At 40.0% G+C, this 8,109-nt stretch overlaps 1 pseudogene; it reads right to left on the bottom strand.

The window, feature by feature from the left end:
- Positions 1-1,686: 1,686 nt before the first annotated feature.
- On the bottom strand, positions 1,687-2,300 carry LOC125405124 (small ribosomal subunit protein eS7 pseudogene; annotated as a pseudogene).
- Positions 2,301-8,109: the final 5,809 nt, after the last annotated feature.

An 8,109-nucleotide genomic window follows, 5' to 3' on the forward strand; every position in this document is an offset into this window, starting at 1 on the left:
TTTTCCATTTGATACTTTTTGCGTCTTTGTCAAAAATCAGGTGTTTGAGGGATTAATATCCATTTCTTCAATTCGGTTCCATTGGTCCTCCTGTCTGTTCTCATGCCAATACCAAGCTGTCTGTAGCTTGTGATGGGTGATGTTTTTCTGATTTTTTTCTTAGCTCATTTTTTTTTATCTGCGTAAAGGAGAACTACCTATTTTTTTTTGTTAATCTTGTATCCTGTTACATTACTGAAGGTGTTAATGAGTTGTAGATATTCCTTGGTAGAATTTTTGGGGTCCCTTATGTAAACAATCATATCATCAACAAATAGTGAGAGTTTGACTTCTTTTTTTTCTATTTGTATCCCCCGATCTCCTTTTGTTGTCCTACTGCACTAGCTAGAAAGTCAGGTACTATATTAAATAGATATGGAGAGAGTGGACAACCTTGTCTTGTTCTTAATTTCAGTGGGATCACTTTGAGTTTCTCTCCATTTAGTTTGATGTTGGCTTTTGGTTTGCTGTATATTACCTTTATTATGTTTAGGTAGGTTCCTTCTATCCCTGCTCTCTCTTGTATTTTGTCAAAGGCTTTTTCAGCATCTGATAATATGATCATGTTGGGTTTTTTTTCATGTTGTTTGTACAGTGTATTACATTGTCAGATTTTTGTATGCTGAACCATCCCTAAATCTATGGGTGAATCTGATTTGATAAATGGTGGATCATTTTTCTGATGTGTTCTTGTTTTCGGTTTGCCAGTATTTTATTTAGTATTTTTGCATCAAAGTTCATGAGTGAGATTGGTCTGTAATTCTTCTTCTTACTAATGTCTTTGTGTGGTTTGGGTATCAGGGTAATTTTAGCCTCATCAAAAGAGTTTGGCAGTGTTCTTTCTGTTTTTATTGTGTGGAAAAACTTGAGAAGTATTAGTATTAGTTCTTCTTTGCAAATCTTGTAGCATTTTGTGCTGAAACCATTTGGTCCTAGAGTTTTTTTGTTTGGGAGACTTTTGATGACTGCTTCTATTTCTTTAGCAGTTATAGGTCTATTTAATTAGCTTCTCTGGTCTTTATTCAATTTTAGTAATTGATATTTATCCAGAAAGTTATCCATTTCCTTTAAGTTTTCCAATTTTGTTGAGTACAGGTTTTTGAAATATGACCTGATAATTCTCTGGGTTTCCTTCGTGTCTGCTGTTATACCCCCCTTTTCATACCCAATTTTGTTATTTGGATATTCCCTCTCTGCCTTTTGGTGAGTTTTGATAAAGGTTTTCTATTTTGTCGACAAAGAACCAACTCTTTGTCTCACTGATTCTTTGTATTATTTTTCCTTGTTTATATTTTGTTGATTTCATCTCTCAATTTGATTATTTCCTGCCATCTATTCCTTCTGAGTGAGTTTGCTTCTTTTTGTTCTAGAATTTTCAAATGTTCTGTTAACTCACTAGTGTGGGATTTTTCCAATTTCTTTATGTAAGCATTTAGTACTATGAACTTTCCTCTTAACACTGCTGTCATTGTGTCCCATACATTTGGGTATGCTGTGTAGTCATTTTTATTGGATTTTAGGAAATATTTAATTTCTTCCTTTATTTCTTTTTTGACTCTTTGATGTTTAATGCGAGCATTGTTTAATTTTCATGTGTTTGTGGGCTTTCTGAAATCAGTGTTGCTGTTGAATTCTATTTTTTTTAAAACGAATGACACTTTATTCAGTCATTTTCTTTACAACTGAAACTCTGGGAATTCAAAATTAACATCCTTGCCCGTGAGCTTCTTTTACACACCAGAAAACGTTTCCACCTTGTGCTCCACGTTGTTCTGCTGTGCTTTGTCTAAGCGAACCTTTATGAGCCGGCTGCTGTCCAGTTTCACATGGATCCTCTTGTCCACAATCTCACTCGGGAAGACCAAGTCCTCAAGGATGGCATCGTGCACTGCAGTGGGCGTGCGGCTTCTGGGGCTCTTCTGCTTATTTTTCGTACGTCTTTTCTCAGTTGGCTTGGGCAGAATCCTCCTCTGAGCAATGAAGACTACATGTTTCCCGCTAAACTTTTTCTCCAATTCACGAACCAGCCGGACTTGGATTTTTTGGAAGGATTTCAGCTGAGGAACTGGTACAAAAATTATGATGGCTTTCTAGCCACCACCAACTTTAATTTCCTTGACTGAGGTGATGTTGAGCTCCCGCAGCTGTGCCTTGAGATCCGAGTTCATCTCCAGCTCGAGCTGCGCCTGAGCGATGCCGGACTCGAACTCGTTCGACTTCTTACCATTGGGCCTGACGATCTTTGTGCTTGAGCTGAACATGGTTTGCCTGACGGAGTGACGGCTTGGAAAGAGCTGAATTCTAATTTTAAGCTTTGGTGAACCAATAAGATATATGGGCTATTCTTTTTTTTTTTTTTTGGTATTTGTTGAGGTTTGCTTTGTTTCTTAGTATGTGGTCAGTTTTAGAGAAGGTTCCACAAGGTGCTGAGTATAAGGTATACTCTTTTCTGTTTGGATGGAATATTCTATAGATGCCTGTTAAGTCCATTTGAGTCATAACATCTGTTAGTTCCTTATTTCTCTGTTAATTTTTTTGTCTATCAGACCTGTGCAGTGGTGAGAGTGTGGTGTTGAAGTCTCCCACTATTAGTGTGTGGGATTTAACGTGTGATTCAAGCTTTAGAAGCATTTATTTTACATATGAGAGTGCCCTTGTATTTGGGCATAGGTGTTCAATTTCAAGATTTCCTCTTAATGTATTTTTCTCCTGACAAATATAAAATGTTCTTCCTTCTCAATTTTGATTGATTTTTGGTTTGAAATCTATTTTGGTAGATATTAGGAATGCTACACCAGCTTGCTTCTTAGCTCTATTTGATTAGAATTTTTTTTAACTCTTTAATCTGAGGCAATGTCTGTCTTTGAGGTTGAGGTGTATATCTTGTATGTAACAGAAGAATAGATTCTGTTTTCATTTCCAATCTGTTAGCCTGTGTCTTTTTATTGGTCAGTTGAGTCCATTTATATGAAGGGATATTAATGACCATTGATTGCTAGCTAGCTCCTGTTATTCTAGTTTTTGTTTTTAGTGATGTTATTTTGTGTGTTTTCCCTTTCTGGGGATTTGCTTTTGTGAGATCTATGTGTTTTCTATGAATGTAACTAACTTCCTTGGGTTGAAATTTTCCTTCTAGTATTTTGTGTATGGTTGGGTTTATGGCTAGGTATTGGTGAAATCTGGATTTGTCATGGAATATCTTGTTTTGTCATTCCATGGTAATTGAAAGTTTTGCTGGGTATAGTAGTCTAGACTGGCATCTGTGGTTTCTTGATGTCTGCATAATGCTTGACCAGGACCTTTAGGCTTTCATTGTTTTCATTGAGAAGTCAGGTATAATTCTGATATGTCTGCCTTTATATGTTGTTTGGCCTTTTTTCTTTGCAGCTCTTAATTTTCTTTCTTTATTCTGTATATTAAGTGTTTTGATTACTATGTGGCAAGGGGACATTTTTTGATCTAGTCTATTTAGTATTCTGTATGCTTCTTGTAGCTTCATATGCATATCTTTTTTTTAATTTGGAAAAGTTTTCTTCTATGATTTTGTTGAACATATTTTGTGTGCTTTTGAGTTGGGCTTCTTCTTCCATCCCTATTATTCTTAGGCTTTGTCTTTTTATGGTGTCTCATATTTCCTGGATATTTTGTGTTAAGCTTTTGTTAGATTTAATGTTTTCTTTGACCGATGAGTCTATTTCCTCTATTTGTATCTTCAGTGCCTGAGATTCTCTCTTTCATCTCTTGTATTCTGCTGTTTATGCTTTGTGGTTCTTGATCATTTTCTCATATTTTCTATTTTCAGAATTCTCTTGTTTTGTGTTTTCTTTATTGTCTCTATTTTGATGTTCAAGTCTTGAATAATTTCTTTCATCCGTTTGATTGCTTTTTCTTAGTTTTCTTTAAGGGATTTGTTGATTTCTTCCAATTTTTTGTTTGTCTTTTCTTTCATTTCTCTGAGGGAATTTTTTTTATTTCCTCTTTAAGGGCCTCAAACATTCTCCTAAAGTTATGTTTTTAGGTCATTTTATTCTGCTTCATCTATATTGGGGTGTCCAAGTTTTGTTATTGTAGAGCCATTAATTTTTTGTTGGTGTTGTGTTATTCTTTGTGTTGTTGAGTGTGTTCTTATCTTGTATACCCATCTTTTCCTCTGATTGAGGCTGTTGACACTATGTTTCTGATGGTCAGTCTTCCAGGTGCCAGTGGACCCAAGGCTCAGATGATTGCTCTTCATGGTGCATTCAGGTCTATGGTTCCAGTCACCCTGGAGGTCACTCGGTGTTCCTTGAGGTCACTCATTGCTCCCGGGGATCATTGTACAATACCGGGGTTCATTCAGGCCTGTTCCCATGGAGGTGTTTTGCTTGGTACTTCTCCCACTGAGGTCATTCCTTGGGCCTTCTCCAGCAGAGGTTGCTGGTTCAGGCCTGCTCTGGTGGAGGTTGCTGGCTCAGGCCTGTTCCTGTTTATGTCCCTGGCTTGGCCCTGCTCCCATGGAGGTTTCTTTCATGGGCCTGGTCCTGCAGAGGTATCTGGCTTGTGTCTGCTCCCTTGGAAGTCCCTGACTGGTGTTCAGACCTGCTGAAGCCTTTGGCTCAGGCCTGCTCCCTCAGCAGTGACTGTTTTATACCTGCTCCTGTGGAGGTCATTGCCACAGGCATGCTCTGGTGAAGGTCTCTTGCTGTAGGAAATCTTTCATCCAGTAGCCTTTAAATTACCCACCTACACGGGCGTGGCCCCTTATACTACATATGCCAATGTAAAGCTTGCCCACTTTCTCTCTCTTCCAGGTGCTGGATTTGGTTGCTGTTTCTTGTTTGAGCAGAGGCCTGTGATCTGTGAGTCTTACCCCTAAATAAATAACCTTTTTTATATGAATTCTGAGCTAGTGTAGGATTTCTTTTTGGAGTCCATCTTCATTTGATGTCCCACATGGATCCCAATTCCACACGTACTGGGTGGACTGGTCTAAAAGGCCTAAATGGTCCACAACACAGAATCCACCTGGCACGCTTTCACCTACTAAGTGGTTTTTGTAAACCCCTGCCACAGCGGAGCTAAGCACGGTGACTTGGAAATTTCCCAGGCTCACGCACCTTCCCCTAATCCCACGACCATGCTCCCTGCTGCACAGCGACTTGCACAGCTTCTGATTTGTGCTCCCTGCTCGTGAGTTCTGGGCTCCTTGCTCCTGGTATGGAATTGGTTTGATTGCTTGTAATTTGCCAAGCAGAGCATATTTGTCAGTAATTAACTAGGCACCAAGGCAGAAAACCAAAGCTGCACGGGACTATTTGTGCTACCACTGGTTGCACCACTGCCACGCAGCTGCAACTATGTTACCTGCTGGATAATACAGATTATTACACCTAAAACAATTTACCAAATCTCATAACAAAGGTAACTATTTAATTAATAAATAAATCAATAAACTTGAAAGTTCTATAATTTCAGACAATTATGCAAAATTATGCAAAAATCGTGCAAAATTTTAATAACCTTTTTGTTCATATTATAGATTATATTCTGCAAGGCTTATATGGTTATTGTGACACATCCATTTATTGGATATTTGCTGCGGGAGCACCTTCTACTCCTTCAGCCAATAGCCGCCGAAATACCAGCCCACTGGGGCATGGTATATTTCTCTTTAAAAAAGAGCAGCAAGCCTCGACTTGCTCTCTTGGTTCCAGCGCTTGGTTCCGGCTCCTGCTCCAGTGACTAGGCTCCTTTCCTGATGGTTGGTGTTTTGTAAGTTTTACCCCCCAAAATAAATACCCCTTTAAATCCTAACTGGTGTGGGATTTCTTTCGCACATTATCTGATGCCCAATGTTTGGTTTTAGAACCACCCCATAACCCCCATCCCCTGGCTTAGCTGCCTGCTGTCAGCTTGGCTTGGCCAGCTCAGCTTGGCCAGATTGGCTTGGCACGAGCCCTCCCTCAGCCGTAACCTCCGTGCCTCCCGGGATGCACAGGTTCGGACAGTCTCTGCCGGCCTAATTTGATCTATTCTAAGCGGGGTTTTAAATTCCTCCTTGCAACATGAGCCACAGAGCTTGCAGTGCAAGCACAAGCAGTTGCCGAAGCTAAAAACCCTTTAGGAAAAAAAATCTCCCTTTGAAGTTCCAGCAAGCTGTTTGAAATCCCTGCCATCCACCATAACTGATTGGGAGCGCTGCAAGCAGCTTGACCCTTAATCCCAGCAAAAGGACACGGGGCCCACAGCACTTGGCCTCTTTAGCAACAGCGCAGTGGCTGTGTCATGACCCTCTGCATTGGGTTGAACAGAGCGGCAGGGCAGGCGAGCCCCTCCAGGGTAGGCCAGGCTGCCTTTATTGGCCACTAGAAGCTCTCTGACTTTTTGTGCTCTGAGCCAGGCCTCTGTATTTTCTCTCTGTGTACATCTGACCTCCCAATTGACTCATTTTCCCCAGTTTTTAAACAAATAGAGCAGATTTTAAAACAGGATTTGTTGTGACACCTGCAGCGGTTCCAGTTGTGACTCAGAGACATCGCCATCTGGTGTCTGACAGGTAAAATGGCAGGTTTCTTTTTTAATGGAACTCTAGCTGCGGCTTTTGCTTTCACCTTGGTAGAAATCACAAGTGGCCTATATGCCTATGGAGGTGCCTCGATTTACTGGTTATTATGTTTTAGTTTCCTTCTTAATGTTATATCATTGTGAAAATATGTGGCATTAATTGATAGGATTAATACCATGATAGGCAAACTTGACTCCTTATCTAAGGGTACTAAGAACTTACCTGAAAGGGTCCAAGTTGTTGAATTTGACTTTGAGAAGTTATCACAGAGTTTTGATAAGGTAACAGACAGAATATACCTCCAGGATGGCAACTTACATCATATCCAGGGGCAGTTCAAGGAGGAGATATTATCTTTAAAAGGAAACATTAAGACCTTGGAATCACAGGTACAGAATAAGGACCAAAAAATTGATACCTTAGTGAAATCACTAGAAACACATGCAGGTCAGGAGATTCAGGATTTAAGAGAGACAATGATACAAAGATTTGAAATGATTGAAAAAATTATTGGAACTGATGAACCGGCTGAGAAGATACAAGGGCAGGATACAATGCCACCACCAGCTGTTAGGACTGGCTAACCCAGGGTTTTAGCGACATACCCTGTAATTTATTCTGACAAAGCATCAACTTCTAAAGGCTCAAAGGGAGACAAAGAAGCTAGATGGATGCCAGTAGGAATGAATGACCTAAAAAAAAATTAAGCAAGCCATCGTTAATTATGACTTGCACTCTACATCTGTTAAGGAAATGATAAGGACTTGGGCTGCTAATGACAGGGCTATCCCCCATGGTTTCTCACAGTTAGCCTCAGCGGTCCTTGAAGATGGACCTTCCTTGATGTTTGAAGTTTATTTCAGGGAAGAATCCAAACATATGGAACAGCAAGGAAGAGCAAAAGGTGTGGAGGTTTTACTGGATCAAATTCTTGGTGTAGGAACTTACACTGATCCACAGGTCCAAGCTCTTTATGATGATGAAGTAGTGTCCTTATGCCACAAGGCAGCTTTAAATGCCTGGGATAGATTACCAGAGCCAGGAAGAATGGTAGAGTCATATACTAGGGTTAGGCAGGGACAGGGAGAACCCTACACTGACTTTTTGCAAGGATTAATTAAGGCTCTGAACACAGGAGTAACAGACCCAGAAGCTAGATGACTAATTCTTAAATTGCTGGCTTTTGAAAATGCAAACTTAGACTGCAAAAAGATAATTGGGCCTTTAAGGTCTATATCAGCACCTATGGATGAATGGATCTAGCATACCATGAATTTTCAGACCTTTAATTATGATGACAAATCTTGGGTAGGAGAAGTGATTTCCAAAGCGATGAGGGGACATCAACCCGCCAAATGTTTTAATTGTGGTAAATTTGGAATCTAAATAGGGATTGCAGGCAAGGTATTTTGAGGAATAACACTTCATCTGGGAATGGCAGGAATAGGAAACCTCAGCCTTCAGGTATATTTAGGAGGTGTGGTAAAGGACGACATTGGACAAATGAATGCAGATCAACAACAGAC

Source organism: Myodes glareolus, chromosome 1 (genome assembly GCF_982192425.1).
Source record: "Myodes glareolus chromosome 1, mMyoGla1.1, whole genome shotgun sequence".
In the NCBI taxonomy this organism is placed as follows: domain Eukaryota; kingdom Metazoa; phylum Chordata; class Mammalia; order Rodentia; family Cricetidae; genus Myodes; species Myodes glareolus.